Genomic DNA, 17232 nt, shown 5'->3' with positions numbered 1-17232 from the left:
TGAGGGTGGCGCGCATGTGCAGTTGAAAAGAGAGCCTCACTTTAGCGCTGAGGGTGATGCGCATGTGTAGAAAGGTACCAAGCCAGGATTCCCAGCTGAGGAAGCCAACGCATGCTGTATCTTTTGTGCTTGCCTTTCTTTTAGCATGTCACCAAACTAGGTCTAGTGTTTGCTCCTCTTCTTTGCAGCCTACTGTAAGTTCTTCTCTGGCAGCCAAACTTCCTGACTTCCTGACTTTGAGAATCCCCAGTTCAGCCATGTAGAACACACAGGCTCCTCACCCCCTTGGTCCACTCATGGGAACACTAGAATCAGGTCTCACAGAATGCAGCAAAGTTCATGGCTGAGGTAGATAATAGAAGCCTGTAGCTAGGCTCTGACGTGAGCAATGCTCACACACCCTCCAGTGAACTCTCATGACCCCGCACTAGTAACTGGGAATAGGACTTAGTGTTTATATTTCATGTTTATTAAATAATCATGTTTAATTTGCTTTTCAGCCTCATCACAACACGGAGAAGCAATTCATCATATGTTAAGAAGAGTAACTCAGCCATTCACGGCCTGCAAACACCTAAATCAATATTTCATGCCCGGTGGGACTTCCTAGGCAGAAGACAAAAAATAATTTGCCTTGATTGAGTAGCATGGGAGAAGTCTAGACCTGAGCTCCATTTTCTTGTTTTTGCTTGCTGGATGAATTAATGCTGCCTGTGGTGTGATATTTTCCCATTTGTTTTCCTATAGTTTAGTAGGCAATCACACTGGCCACTGTTATTAAACTGTCCAGCCTTGTGAAAGGTACCGTGAGGTGTCCATTGACTAAACAATAGTAATTGCTAAGCCACAGTTGACCAGTAATCCATCCCAATGTTTTATTCTATTAAGACAAACAGTATTTTTTTGGCTTTCAAGGGATCAGTTCTAATGTCAGAATTTATCATAGAAACCTTGTTGAATTGTGGATGATCTTTACTTTTGAGGTCCTAGAAGAGTTGTTGTCATGGATTAAAATGGGTACCGTGTCCCGTAGATCCTCTGTCTTGGCTGTGATGAATAAATTCTACAGGATGCAAAGCAGTCCAGTTTTTTTCATGAACATGTTAAGTGTTTGTATATCGTCTCTCGAGAGATATCTATTGATACCTATCAACCGTCTTAACGTGATTTGGGGTTGTTTTTTCCATTGATGGTTTTGCTTTTCCTCAAGCACTGTACATTAGCTCTGAGATGAATGTATGTAACACTTTCTTCCCTTTTGTAGGTAGTTTCTCCACTCAGATGCCTATTGTGCAGCAGCTTTCTATTTATATGGAATCCCATGTGTCTAGTCCTGGTTGATACCTGTGCTTTTGGGGCCTTATTTAAGAAAATCCTTCCTGTTCTAATATTTTGAAACATGATCTCTTTTTGTCTAATTGTTTTAATCAGCACAAAACATTTAGCCATCTTAAACTGTTTTTTTTAATATGGGTAAAAACACAGGTCTTTCTCCAGCACTGTTTATTGAGGACACTGTCCTTTCCCAATGCCTGATCTTAGCACCTTTGCAAAATCTCAGTTGGCCATGCATAACTGAGTTCACATCTAGGATCTCCATCCTGTTCCATTGGTCTTCACTTCTGTTTTTGTGACAGTAGCCTGCAGTTTTGATTATTCTGGGGAGTATAAATGTTTTCACAGTATTTATTCTTATGACACAAAAACACAGACTACCATTCTGCTTGTGCGTAGGTGTGTCTTCTTCAATTCCTTTATTACAGTAGTCTTCTCATGACGAACTTTTACCATTCTGTTTAAATGCATTATACATAATCTTTTACAGCTATTATATATTGAATAACTCTCTTGTCAGATTATCTGCTACTGGTTTATAGAAATGATGCTGACTTTTGTATGAAAGCTTTGTGTCCTGAAACACTACTAAATTTATTTAGTGTTTTTAATCATTTCCAGTGATATCTTGGGTTTTCTACATATAAGATCAGGTCGTGTACAAACAGTGACAATTTGACTTTACTTTCCCAGTGATAAACACCATGACCTAAAGCAACTTGGGGAGCAAAGGGTTTCTATCATATCCAGCTTAAAGCCCACACTGAGATAAGCCAAGACAGGAACCAGGATGCAGGAACTGAAGCAGAGGCTATGGGAAAATATTGCTTACTTCCTTGTTCTTCCTTGCTTGTTCAGCATTTTGGTAGAACCCAAGATCACCTGTCCATGGGTAGCACCTCCCACAGTGGGCTGGGTGTCCCGGATCAATCATCAATCAAGAAAATGCTTCCACAGACTTGACAACGGGCAATCTGATAGAGGCATTTTTTTTTTTCCATTTGAGGTTCCCTCTTCCCAGATGACATTTGCTTGGGTCAAGTTGACACACAAAACATCCAGTACACTTGTACGGTTCTAGATCTTGGAAAGAAAGGTTTCATGCTTTCCTTATTTAATATGCCTTAACTATAAAACTATAGCCCTTTATATTGCTAAGTGATAGTCTTTCTATATCTATCTTGTTCCGTTTTGGTCATGAAAAAATGTTGAGTTTTATCTTGAGCTTTTCCTGTGTCTACTGAAAAAATATATTTTTGTCCATCCTGTTGACGTGTTATATCATATTTATTATTTCCAATATACTGAACCATCCTTTTATCACTAAAGGGAATCCTACGTGATTATCACGAATAACCTTTTAAATGTGCTCCTGTATTGGGGTTGGCAGTGTTTTATTGATGATTCCTGCACCTATCTTTATCAAAAATGTTAGCTCGTAACTTTTTTTTCTGGTTAGATTCTTGTTTAGTATCTAAATAATATTAGCTTCATAAAATGCACTTGGAAGAACTTTGTCCTCATCAATTATTTGAAATAATTTAAGAAGAATTGGTAAAAATTCTTCTATAAATATTTGATAAAATTTATCAGAGAAGCCATGTGGTCTTTTGCTTCTTTTTAATAGGCTTTTTCTTGCTCATTCAATCTTCTTTGTTACTTTTATTGATTTGCTTAGATTTTCTGTTTCTGCATGATTCGGTATTGGTGTGTTGACTGTACCTCAGCAGAATGTTCTGACGCTCGCTCTCCTGGAGCTATGAAGAAAAGTGCTCTACACTCGGAGGGGGAGGGGACTTCCCCATTGGGAACAATCTGTTTTTCTAATGGTCTATCATTACAAATATTTTATAAATAGATCAATAAACCTCCATAAAGGAAGTAGCTCACCCCTCCTTCTTTAGACTGAGCTCTACTCTCTGGATACTAAAACCTTCCCTTAAGTCACTTTCTTCAGAAGAACTTGGATCATAAGAGGATTTCTCCTTAAATTAAAGTGCAAGCAAAGAAACTCTTGTGATGATGTGTGAAGAGTTGGTCATCATATGCTCTTCTGTTAAGGTCCTTAGGACCCACGAGAAACTCTTGTGATGGTGTATTGAGAGCTGGTCATCATATGCTCTTCTGTGAAGGTACTTAGGACCCATGGGTGCTGACCACTGGTTATGTGCTCAATTCAGGGTAGCACCAGGTCCATCACTGGGGCTCGTTAAGAAGCTGAGAAGAGTCAGGTGGTGGAGGTGCACACCCTTGATCCCATCTCTTCGGAAGCCAAGACAAGCTGATCTCTGTAAGTTCGAGGCCAACCTGGTCTACAGAACAAGTTTCAGGATAATAGCCTCAAAGCTACAGAGAAACCCTGTCTCGAAAAAACAAAACGAAACAAAAATCCTGCTTTTCTTCCATCAGCAAGATGGGTTGGCATGTAAAGGCACTTACCACCAAGCCTGACAGCCTGAGTCCAGTCCTGGGGTCCACACGATGGAAAGAGAATGAACTTCTGCAAGCTATCTTCTGACTTCTGTGTCTACAATCATGCACACACACGAGTAAAAATAACAACAAAAAGCAGAAGTTTGCTAGGTGGTGGGGACACACACCTTTAATTCCAGCACTTGGGTGACAAAGACAGGAGTATCTCTGTGAGTTCAAGACCAGCCTGGTTAGCAGAGTGAATTCCAGGACAGGCTCCAAAGCTACAGAGAAACACTGTCTCAAAATAAATAAATAACTAATTAATTAATTAATTAATTAATTTTAAAAGGCAAAAAACAACAACAACAAAAAAGAAGCTGAAAAGTACGGAACCAGTTACAACGGTTGGAGAGGCTTTCTCACAAGCTCCGTTATCCAAATAAGTGAACTAAGGTAGGTGTACAACATGAATTCTCACTTCTATTCTGTTCAGTTTCTTGATGAATTCCATCTGTGGCTCATTTATGTTCTTCTGCATGGTGACAAAATGGGCTGGTGTCCCTGCTGTCAGCAGACAGTAGAGAGAGCTGATATGGGCTCCTGGAGCTATGGAGAACTAAGTGCCAAACTTTCTGCTATTTACCCATTACATGGTCTCAGTCTACTGGTTCTGTTCTTCTGTGTAAAATGTGGTGATGATCTTGCTATATGTATAACATATGTAACATACCTAGCACATAGTAGGCAAGAAATATCATCCTAGCCCACTTGTATTCTACCTACAGAACCAGCATTTCTTTACTGTGTATTTGCTCTTTCTTCTTGAGACAAGGTCTCCTGTTAGCCAGGCTGAGGATGACTTTGAACAACTCATCCTCCTGCCTCTGCTTCCTGAGCAGTGAGGATGACTGCACTTCAGAGCAATGCCCAGCTAATACGAGCATTCTTTATTTTGCTAATAATTAGCACAATAGTATATGCTAGCTGAGTACTAGCAAAACAAACAATTCTAAGTATTTATTTTCATGAGTCTTGAAATGTCTTCTACAGAGAAATAGCCCAGATGATGTTTAGATTCTATACATCACCACTCTTCTCCACAATTTCTAAAGCTCAAATAGAAATAACTCTGTAATGAGGGCAGCAGGCTCCCAGCAATCCTAATAACCACATCTTTACTGTACCTCACAACAGTCTACTCATCATTTTATCTGAGCTAGTGAAATTGCCTAACCCCTAGCATTCTAGTACATTGATGGGATCCAAACTCTGGGCCCAGCCTGTCTGGCTCATAGTCTAGAGCATTCATAACGTTTTTTGTTAGGAAAACAGGTTCTTGACCATCATGAGCCAGAATATACTGATAAAGAGCTCATTCTTCTGCCTATGCCTACAGTTTCAATTTCAACTTGACCTTCTGCACCTTTATTCTAATACAATTGCTGTTCTTGAAAAGATTGGCTAGGTGTTGAAGTGACAGGTATAAAAGCTGGGAAACTATGAAAGTATTTCCAGCAGCTCAATATCATACTCAGATTAGCGCTTGGTGGAATGCAGAGAACCTAGGAGACAGACAATGCCCCTGTTGATTTCATTCCATCTGCCATTCATTCCCTTTATGCAAGGGATTTATTCAACATTAACCATCAACTGCTCTCGAGGTGATTATGATACTTTGGCTGTCGTGGCGAAGACATAACAAATGACTAGCCAAATGAACAACATGTTTGCAGATTGCAATGCGACACAATGAAAGGTATGAGCAGCGAGCTGCATGGTTGAGAACAGTGTGGAAAAAGGGAGCCCATTTACATGAATGGCGGCAGGAAGAATCTGGAAGGGAAAAAAAAAAAGCAAGATAAGCCCCAAAGTCCTGACTTTGGAATTCAGTCTCATTGCGTAGGTCTCTGGATCATTAAGGAACCAGAGAGAGTGGAGAAATGAGGCTGACGATATGGTCTACGGCAGTTCTTCCTCAAAGTTTTCCTAGCGTGTACAAGCAGGAAGAATGTATGGTGAGAAAGACCAGAATTTATGATAAAATGAGGAGAGTAAGATTTAGGGGAAAGAGAAAACCATCCATTTTATAATTCAGGCAACTAATATTTATGATAAAATGAGAAGAGTAAGATTTAGGGGAAAGAGAAAACCATCCATTTTATAATTCAAGCAACTAATGAGAGATCCTTAAATTAAAGGCATCTTGCAAAATCGGGAGATCTGTGGGTGACAGAAAATGAGAAGTTCTGCTGGGACTTTGTAAGTTGGATACCTGTAAGGGAACCAAGTAAAGTTTTCAATGGGCTGTAGCAACAAAATCTGGTCTCAAAGGGGTAAAGGGGTATTTGAAGACTGGATATTTAATTTAAGGCTGTATAGTTACAGTTTGACTTATTAGATGGTAAGAGATTATTCCAAGCAATTTAAAATAAAGAGGCAATAAATAGTACTTAGACTAGACTCTTGGAGGGAGTCAGAGAGTTGCATATGTGGATGGTGATGATTGAGGATAGCAAGTTAGTATTCTTAGTCTACATTAGGTACGGTCAATGCCAAAGGCAGGAAAGGGTGGCACTGCCAGAGAGAAGACACACGGCAAAGAACAGGAAATTGAATGTTAAGAATAGAAAGCAAGACAGTTTGACAGGAACAGATAGTCCACATTGGAACATAACATAGGTCATAAGGTTAGGAAGATATGGGAAGAGGGAAATGACAGAGGAAGGCCTATGAGAACCAGATTAAGAAGTCTCGATCTCGTACACCAAAGAGAAATCTTATATATGCATGAGCCAAGGAGTAATATGCAGAAAACATCATTTGATATCATTTATTTTGACAGCTTCTTATAAAAACACAGGGAATAGAACATGAGAACTGTTAACAAAAACCCAAAATACAGAATTTGGAAAAATGCACCCAAGGCTGAATTTAATTTAATCATATGTATATTTGTAAACTGCCCCCATCTATGTAAGTTTACCCAAACTAGCAGACTATGTCACTGCAGCCTGTCCAGTTCTTCCGTTCTATGGTTTCTTGAGGGAAAAATGGGGTAGAGTCCTATGATTCAGATGTAAACAAACTGAGAAACACACCTAATTCAAGCAGAGAGAACTGAATATAAGAAATCAATTGCACTCATGGGGGAAGATCTGACAGGTCCTGCAGGATATGGGAACACAAGTAGAGGCAACCACAGCAAGAGGATGTTTGTCGCTCCATGGCCAGCGAGATAACAGTGGAATGTAGTAAGCAGAACCCACAAAATGAAACTGGCTGACACAAGATGAATTCATAGTGGATTCTGCTGTCATAAGCTGGAAACATGGTCAGAGGAGGGACTGTCCAGGGGGAGGAAGGCTGGGAAATACAGCAGGGGGAGAGAAAAGGGGGAATACACAGAGGGGGGAGAGGGAGAGGAGGAGATGGCAGAGAGGGAGAGAGGGAGGAGGAAGACCTTTCTTCTGCCTTCCACTAGTTTGACTTGCTTCCTAAACTGGCTGATGCCAATTAGCAATAGAAATTGCAGGGGAATATTTGAGAACAAACACACTAACTGTCCTAAGGTCAGCAGTCTTCTCATAGAAGATATTACGTCTCACAAGCATTTCAAAATTAGGGAAAGCATACACAATATTTCCAATTCAAATTTGTATATTCAGAAAAGTGATTTTTTTATAAATCTAGGCTAAGCTGAAAGTACTTCTACATTTACAAGCTTTTTTCTTGATTGCCAAAATAACTATTAATTTCCATAATCATTTAAGAAATAAAAAATTTCTACTCTCACTCAATCATCAAATTCAAATTAATCATTTTGTTTAGCTATGATTGCATAGTACTATAAGCAGAAAATCCAAAAATCTTATTAATATTGAATACTAAAATTGCCTAACTACAGTCCTATCAGGTAATATTTCATTTATTTCATATGCCAAATTTTATACATTCATCTGTGAGCTCATGAGGGAAGCTTTGAAAGACTTCAATGTTATGATGCCTTTGTATAAAATTATTTGAGAAAGTCATTCCTTTTACCTTGTATGTATATTAATTATTAAGTGCTTTATTATTTCAATCCAGTGGGAAGCTTATTTAATTAGTGTTTTCCCTTCAAAAGCATGCATTCTTGTTACTATATATACATATTTGTTACAACTTTCTTAAAATGATCTTCCAACTCCAGAGTATAAAAATAAAAAATATGAATAGGGAGCTTGCTAGAAGGATCAATGAGTAAAGACCCGCCACCAAATCTGATGACTCGAGTTCAATCCCTGGAATCTACATGGAGGAAAGAGAGAGTGGACTTCCGCAAGTTGTCCTCAACACACATGCGCTCACACACACGCCCACAAAATAGATAAATACATATGTACGATAAAGAGTATGCCTAGGTTTTGTAGACATAGAATACCCATAAAACTTACAAGGAGTAACTTAGTTACGAACAATTGTTCACTTGTCAAAACCATCTTAAACTTAAACTTTTAGCCTTTCTTATTCACAGGGTGGTGATTCGATTTCAGAATAGCATATTTGGGCCATGACCTCTGCCACACCCTTTGGTCCATCCACATTGCTTTAGCAGAAACATCAGGACAAAGGCTTTCTTCACTCTCTGTCTAGAGCAGTGGCTCTCAGCCTCCTAATGCTGTAACCCTTTAACAGTTCCTCATCTTGTGCTGACCCCCAACCATACAATTATTTTCAGTGCTACTCCATAACTGTAATCTTGCTACTGTTATGAACAATAATAGAAATATCTGATATGCTGAATAGTTGGTAAGTGATCCTTTGACTCCTAAGGAGGTCACAACCCCCAGGTTGAGAACCCCTGTGCTAACTGCACAAGTCTATGGTCATCCACACAAATCTCTTCCCTCCCACGGCTTTATGAAAATTTGAGAAGTCAGTCACTCAAACACATGCCTATTCATGACAATCGTTTCTCTCCAGTTTTACAAACCGAACCACAGTCATCACAGAGCAAACAGTTTAGAGTATATATTTATGAAGTGATGCTATGTGTGGGATTTTGTTTCTAGTGTCCAGGGAAGCAATGGTGGCTTTTCTTCAGAGGTTACATCCAAGACTGAGATGACCAAAATGCAGGCAGAGAGGAGTTCTTATAAATTGTTATGTTACTGTTTGTAAAAATTTCAATAACATCCGTCGCCAGATGCAAGTTCTAGGATGATATGCAATATATTCATCAGTATTGCTCTAGGGTAGGGTCATTTCAGGTTCCCTATCCTCAGCTGCCCAGGGAACTAACTGGGGACCTCAGCTTGGGCACCTGGGAGCCCCTCTAGGGTCAAGTCTCCTGCCCACCCTAAAGTGGGTCCCTTAACTAAGAATTGTGGTTCCGTGCTCCCCTATCCAACCTTCCTTTATCCCGATCCTCCTGTTTCCCCAAGTCCACCCTCCTTCCCTTCTACCTTTTCTCTCCCCATCTCCCCTAACCCCCATCCCACCCCACCCCCAAGATCCCACTTTTCCCCCCGGCAATTTTGTCTACTTCCCTTATCCAAGAGGATAACTATATGTTTTTCCTTGGGTTCGCCTTCTTACTTAGCTTCTTTAGATTCGCTTATTGTAGACTCCGTGAACCCTATTTATGGCTAGAAACCAATTATGAGTGAGTACATCCCATGTTCGTCTTTTTGGGCCTGGGATACCTCACTCAGGATAGTGTTTTCTATTTCCATCCATTTGCATGCAAAATTCGAGAAGTCATTGTTTTTTACCGCAGCGTAGTACTCTAGTGTGTATATATTCCATACTTTCTTCATCCATTCTTCCATTGAAGGGCATCTAGGTTGTTTCCAGGTTCTGGCTATTACAAATAATACTGCTATGAACATAGTTGAACAAATGCTTTTGACATGTGATAGAGCATCTCTTGGGTAAATTCCCAAGAGTGGTATTGCTGGGTCCAGGGGTAGGTTGATCCCGAATTTCCGGAGAAACCGAAACACTGACTTCCACAGTGGTTGCACAAGATTGCATTCCCACCAGCATATCATCCTAGAACTTGCATCTGGCGACGGATGGAGATAGAGACAGAGACCCACACTGGAGCACTGGACTGAGCTCCCAAAGTCCCAATGAGGAGCAGAAGGAGTGAGAACATGAGCAAAGATGTCGGGACCACGAGGAGTGCACCCACCCACTGAGACAGTGGAGATGATCTACTGGGAGCTCACCAAGGCCAGCTGGACTGTTACCAGAAAAAGCATGGGATAAAACTGGACTCTCGGAACATGGCGAACAATGAGGGCTGATGAGACGCCAAGGACAATGGCACGCGGTTTTGATCCTACGCAATGTGCTGGCTTGGTGGGAGCCTAGCCAGTCTGGATGTTCACCTTCCTAGATATGGATGGAGGGGGGAGGACCTAGGACTTACCACAGGGCAGGGAACCCTGACTGCTCTTTGGACTGGAGAGGGAGGGTGAGAGGAGTGGGGGGAAGGGGAGAGGGGTGGGAGGAGGGGGAGAAGAGTGGGAGGAGGGGGAGAAGAGTGGGAGGAGGGGGAGGGAAATGGGAGGCTGGTGGGAGGAGGTGGAAATTTGTTTTTTTTTTTTTCTTTTCTTTATCCTCCTTTTTATCAATAAAAAAATTAAAAAAAAAAAAAAATTTCAATAACACTTTCTTCCCCACCCCACGAAAGGATGGCCCTTCTGAAATATGACAACCAATAGAGATTTTAACTTCTTTGGGCCCCTCCCTTAGAAAACCACCCAAAGGACGTTTTGAGTGATGAGAGCTGAAGAGAGTGGTGCTTAGTTTGTGTCTGAGACTGTAATTTACATCAAAGTTAGGAAGTAGGAGTGGTGATCATAGAATCTTCCTTGACTCTCAAACTCTTTTTGGTATGGCTACTTTGCTGAATGCAATGAAAGCTTCTGTAATTTTGTCTTCAAGGCACTAATTGCAAGGACTCTATGAAATACGCTTATCTGGCCAACATTTTGAGTCTTTTCTTAAATTATGGTTCAGATGGCTGAACAATGAATTCATTCTTCAAGGTTCTAACTCATACTCTGATACCCCTTTCTTGTTCCTGCTCTACACAGTAAAATAAAAACGGAATCACGGGAAAACCTTCCTTTACATGTTTGTACCTAAATCAACATCTGTGTGCAAGGCTGGCTAAGTTTTCAAGATTAGGTCTTGCAAATGACCTGACCTAAAATGGATGGTGACTGAACCATACAACCTGCTTACACGGAGTTAAGAGTTTAAACCTTAATGAAGGAACTACTTACAGGTGTGGGCAGCTGCATGGAGACCAGATGGGGTAGAGTGACATTGAAATGACTGCCTGGTATGTATGTCATAGACAGAGATGCAGCCAGGCCACATTTGATCTACAGGTACCCATTGAAAGACAGAGAGAGGGAGTCCAATAAACTCCCAGAGCTGAGGGCAGGCCAGATAAGGGTGGACAAGGGAGAAAGATGGGCAGAAGCAATAAATCCTGTTTTTACTTGGTTTCCATTTCCACATTATTGCATATACATCAGGAGGCACGAGATGGCATGCTTGCCAGGAAGGGCACAAGAGGATGTGCAGCGGTGTGCACTGGGAACTTCCCTTCCTACTGCTTTCACCTATCCACGATTTGGTTTCATCACTGGGCTTCGCTGAGGGACAAAGGTTTCCTGACTGTCTCTGGGATGGCTCTATCTCTCAATGCACATGACTTTCACTAGATAATAAAGCCTTTTATTATTGGTGAACCAGCTAGGCCCTACAGTTAGTCAGTAGACAATTAAGAATGACTAGGAAATATTTGAAATACTTCCCTTTTTCTCTTAAGATTTGTTCTTGTATTTCAGAGTAACCAAGCTTTCATATAAAATATCTTTTGAATATTAGAATTATCATGGAAATGCTGATTTTATATTCTATTTGGCATTTCTATTATTTTTTAAAGCATAGCTATAATTTTCATACTGTTATATGTTATATATTATACTGTGGTAGAATGAGTGAGAAGGAGCCTTGTTGAAGGAGCTGTGGGCTTCATTCCTGCTGCCCAGCTCGGCCGCCTGGCTAGCCTATGCCCTGAAATAACAACACACAAACTGTATTCTTTTAAATACTGCTTGGCCCATTTCTATTAATGTGTGTAGCACTGAGGTGCACTTACCGGGAAGATTCTAGCCTATGTCCATCCTGGTTCGGAGCTTCATCGCATCTGCCCCAGAGAGGAGAGCTATCGAGTCTGAGCTCACTTCCTCTTGCTCCCAGCATTCTGTTCTGTTTACTCCACCCACCTATGTTCTAACTTATCAGGGCCAAGCAGTTTCTTTATTAATTAACCAATGACCTTCCTCCATCAGAGCCCCATAGGCTCCTATGTTTGAATACTTGTTCCAAATTAGTGGAACTATTTGGAAAGGATTAGGAGGCGTGTCATAGGAGATGAACCTCCAGGTTTCTAGAGACTTGTGCTATTCCCACTGTATTCTTTGCCTCTGTCCTGTGGGTTGAGATGTGAGCTTTCAGCTCTTCCTGCCACCATGCCTTCACTTTGCCATGGTGGGCTCTAATCCACTGAAGTCATATGATCCATCAAACACCTTATCAGCTGCCTTGGTCACTGCATTTTATCACAGCAACTGAAAGTAGCCAACACAAAATGCTTAGCATGCTCAGCATAGTCTCTGACTTCGAAGCAATTTTTGAACGGCATAAGTAGTGGAAAGGTAATTGAGAATTCACACTTGAAGTCTGTGTTCCTCCACCCAAGAAAGATATGAAAAGTCGGATTTTGTTTTTAGGTTTCTTTCCCGAAGATTTTTTTTCTCCAGTAGACCTAATAACTCACAACATCGTGTGAGTTATTTTTTCTTTAAAAATATCTTTATTGTACAAAACTTTTGCAAATTTAAAAAACAAGCAAATGAATAAAAACCAAGAAACAATGTACACAGAAATTAACTAGACCCAAACAAAAACCCTACAACTCAATGAATCTTTAAAAAGTGCCATTATTTTAAAAGGTCTTCCTTTTTCTGCCTAGGTTTTCCATAGTTCAGAAGAGCTCCGGCATTTTAATGTTACCCACTGCTCCCACACAGTTCCAGGAAAAAATTTCAAATTCCCAAACAACATGTTCTCCTTCATATTCCAAATCTAGTCAGTAGTGTGTGTGTGTGTGTGTGTGTGTGTGTGTGTGTGTGTGTGTGTGGATGTGTGATACAATATAACATATAGGAAAGAGAACAAGAAAGGCTAACTATCAGTGAGGGCAGGTATTGAACATGAGTATGAAAGAAGATAAAAAGATAGTTCTTTCTCTAGTTTTTAACTCTGTTGTGGGTTTTTTTCTTTTTTAGTTGTGGATACGTGCATAAAACTGCACCCAATAGTGCAAGAATAAATCCCATGTGAAGCCCCACGGCTTCCCTTACAAATGGCTGCTCTAACTGTATAGACATTCATTGAGTTGTAGGGTCTTTGTTTGGGTCTACTTAATTTCTGTGTACAATGTTTCTTGGTTTTTATTTGCATGCTTGTTTTTTTTAATTTTCAATAGTTTTGTACAATAAAGATATTTTTTAAGAAAAATTAAAAAAAAAAACCTGAACAGTTGATTTCAGATAGCTTTAAAAAAAATAAAATAAAATATCAGACCTGAGTTCTAAATTCCAGGGACATGTTAGACAATCACTGACTTGAAATATCTCCCCTCCCCCAGCCCAGATGAGCAGTGGAGGTAAATCTGATTTTGAAGATCCAGTAGACTTATGGTCAAGTGAGGCAACAGCACAAGCAAGCTCTCTCAAACTCACTAGTAAACAAAATTGGCCAGACAGCCACCAGCGTACCAAAAGCCCAGTAACTAATGACGCGCACTCCTAGCCAATCACAACAGACCAGCAGGGACAGGCCAGTTTCCAAAGACCAACCAGAAACGTTCCTGCGGCAATTTAATTTCCCTAACCCTAAAAAAAACCCCAACCTGTTTACAATAAAGAGCTTCTTTATTGGAATCTCCCAGAGTTTGTGCCATTGACTTTGCTTTTTCTCAATCCTCCCTACCCGTCTATCCCCGACCCCGGGGAAACGGGGACTGCACACAGGCAGCAGCAACAAGCCAGCAAAAACTACAGCCAAGTATCTCTGAGTTTATAGTTAAACTAAGCAAAATCAAGGCGAAAGGGCAAGACCAGAAGAGCTAAGAGCCGAAGCAGAAGCCTACTTCAGGGAAGTCTGGCTAATAAGCTTCCAGATAACCAATAGATTAGTGTCTAGCTGCAGTTGATGCTTAAAACAGTGGCTGCCATCACTGACATTAGCACCAAGGGGAAACAAAGGGTTAATAGAAAATCCTCTGAGTGACAGAATGAGGAAGAGAACCAGAATCTGTTCTATCCCTAACACAGAAGATTCTAGTCACCTCTGGCTAGTGCTTTTCCTCAGTGGGGGAAGAATCTTTCTCAAGCACTCTTAGCTGAAGAACTCTTCATTAAGAAACACTAATTCCTTTTTGTTTGTACTTAATATTCACCAAGTAATCCTGACTGCAGGTTGCATTTCCATCTGTTTGCCTCAGGGAGGAAATGTGTGATCACCACTTCATGAACATCAAGTGGAAATTGTGTCTTGGGGCTTGAGGACTCTCTTGAAGGCCCGGGCCCTGGAGCTAGGTACCATGGGGTCTCACTTAGGTTCTGCCCCTCATTCCCTGTAGGATCTGGGACAGACTTTCTGTGCCTCCACTTACTCATCTTAATAAAAATTAATAATGAAACCTACGTACCTTTCAGGGCTCTTATAAAATCTGACATACAACTTCTATTTCTACATTTGTGGGGTTCTAATGAGTTAGTCATTCCCTTAGGGCTTTATTTGGGAACAATGAAAATGCTCTCAGTGCTGACACCCAGGCTGGGAACTGACTTCTGGGATTGCCCTGGAAATCACCTCTGGACAATAGTGCCATTCTGCTGAGTGTAAGGAAGTGAAGGAGTTGAGGTGGTCACTGCACACGTAAGGCGAATTCCCAGGACTTTCTGGCCAGGGAAAACCCTGCTTCCACCTTGGAACAATAAGGGAGCTGAATCTGACTGAGGATACATTGCATTCTCTGTGTCCTGATTATTTCCCTCGTCCTCTGGTGGGAGAAACACACACTCAAGTGAAATAAAATGCAAAGTTCTTGTAAAAAAAAGTTTCACCGTGCATGTAAAAGATTTTATTGCTCAAATCTCTTTGTCCAAGGACGGCAGTCATTTCAAGGTCAAAGTTCGACTTTTGAGCAAGCAGTTTACAAAGGTGTGTGTGTCATCTGACCGAAAACAGAAACAGAGAACTAGGGCGATACCAAAGTCTGCCTTAGGAAGTGAGGGTGATACTGGCTGAGAATAAGGGTTCAATACCGAAGCAGGGACTGGAGGCTGCTCCTGAAAGAAAGCCCCAAGCACTGGAGGGGTAGCAGGGTACTCTCTGATGCTGTGCTTTGGGCCCAATTGAATTCTGCAGCAACTCTTAGGAAGGTACTGGCACTGGCCCCTTGAACACACCTCTGCTTCTGTAAGCCAGAGCTGTCAGTGCCTCTGAATTGGGAGTCTGTAATTCAAATGTCATACCACAAGCTACAAAACTACTGAAAGTATTTATATTCTGGATGCTATAAACTCAACATTCTTCCATCTTGCCCTAGCCTTCCTAGACCATGACTTTTCATGAAAAACGTCTCCAGGGAAGACAAGGTTCTTGGCTCTTTGAACACCAACCATCTGCTTCTGGCAAACTCTATATCCTGCTACTGCTACAACTCTGAAACCTCATACCATCCAGGGCCAGATGGAAGGCAGACATACTCAGAGCTTAAGTGAGAAGAGTGTATACAAGGGGACCATTTGCTGGAGTGGGATGAAGGTGTCAACAAGAAGTAGCATTGGGAGATTAGTAAACCAGAAGGCAATTGAGCAATGGCCTGAGGAGGCAAGAAGACAGAACAAAGCCAGAACTTGGAGAGAGGCAGAACTCCTGTGGGATCAGTGATCACCTCCAAAGAAATGTAGCCACTGCCAACGTGCCAGATTTTTAAGATAAATGTGTTAGGCTGGCTGGTGAAGATAGCCCAACTTTTCTTTTCTCTAATTCTCTATTCCTACCAAAACCTCTTAACATTATACAACTCGAATCCACACGTGAGTCCTGCTATGCTCTCTATGGCAGACAACAGTTCCCAGGGAAGGAGGGAGATCTAGGAAGGCAAATGGAACAATCACCACAAATATTTTCCTCTACTATTTTTTAAGGTTAAATTTATTAGCTGGCTCTAATTTGCTTATAAAAACAATATTTGTTCATGTATGTGATGGAGGTGGGTCTTGTATCTTATCTGTTGCTTTCATTGGTTAAGTAATAAAGAAACTGCTTGGCCTCTGATAGGACAGAAAATTAGGTAGGCGGAGTAAACAAAACAGAATGCTGGGAGAAAGAAGCCCAGTCAGGCAGTCGCCATGATTCTCCCACTCCAGACTGACGCAGGTTAAGATCTTTCCTGGTAAGCCAGCTCGTGGTGCTACACAGAATATTAGAAATGGGTTACATCAATATGTGAGAATTAGCCAATAAGAGGCTGGAACTAATGGACCAGGCAGTATTTAAAAGAATACAGTTTCCGTGTAATTATTTCGGGTAAAGCTAGCCAGGTGGTGGAACACAGACGGCCACGCTCCCTACAACATGTATGAAAAAAACATTTTAAATCTAAAAAAAACTAGATAGATATAATAAAACTAAAAATAACTCAAAATTCTGTCATCCACAGCTTCTGTTGGGGAAAACTTCTATATGGTCACATACTACTGGGACATTGTGAATTTTGCTTTTTACGTTTCAGATGATAGTGTGAGCATTTCCCCCATGTCACCAAATAGTATTTGAAGCATTATTCTTAAAATGACTGTTTAGGCAGGAGAGGATGTGGAGCAAGGGGAACATTCCTCCATTGCTGGTAGGAGTGCAAACTTGTACATTCACTTTGAAAATCAATAGGCCAGTTTCTAGGAAAATTGGGAATCAATCTACTTCAAGACTCAGCAATACTGTTCTTGGGCATATACCTAGAGGATGCTCAATCATACACAAGGACTTGCTCAACTATGATTATAGCAGTTTATTTTTAATAGCCAGAACCTCAACAAAAGAATGGATAAAGAAAATGTGGCAGGTTTACACAAAAACAATGGCATCAGGAAATTTGCAGGCAAGTGCATGGGAACATAGTAAGTAACCCAGACCTGGAAAGACAAACAGGGTATGTAATCACTCATAAGTGAATAATAGCTGTGAAGTAAAAGATAACTATGCTATAATCCACAGACCCAGAGAGGTTAGGTAACAAGGAAGACCCAAGTGGGGTCTCCCTTGAAAGGGAAAATAGAGAAGATCTTCTGGTTGGGCTGGAGGCAGGTGGGCATGGGAATTTGAGGGGTCATGTTGTGG

This window comes from Microtus pennsylvanicus, chromosome 17, assembly GCF_037038515.1.
Source record: "Microtus pennsylvanicus isolate mMicPen1 chromosome 17, mMicPen1.hap1, whole genome shotgun sequence".
NCBI lineage: Eukaryota > Metazoa > Chordata > Mammalia > Rodentia > Cricetidae > Microtus > Microtus pennsylvanicus.
Note: the sequence above shows the minus strand (reverse complement) of the source record.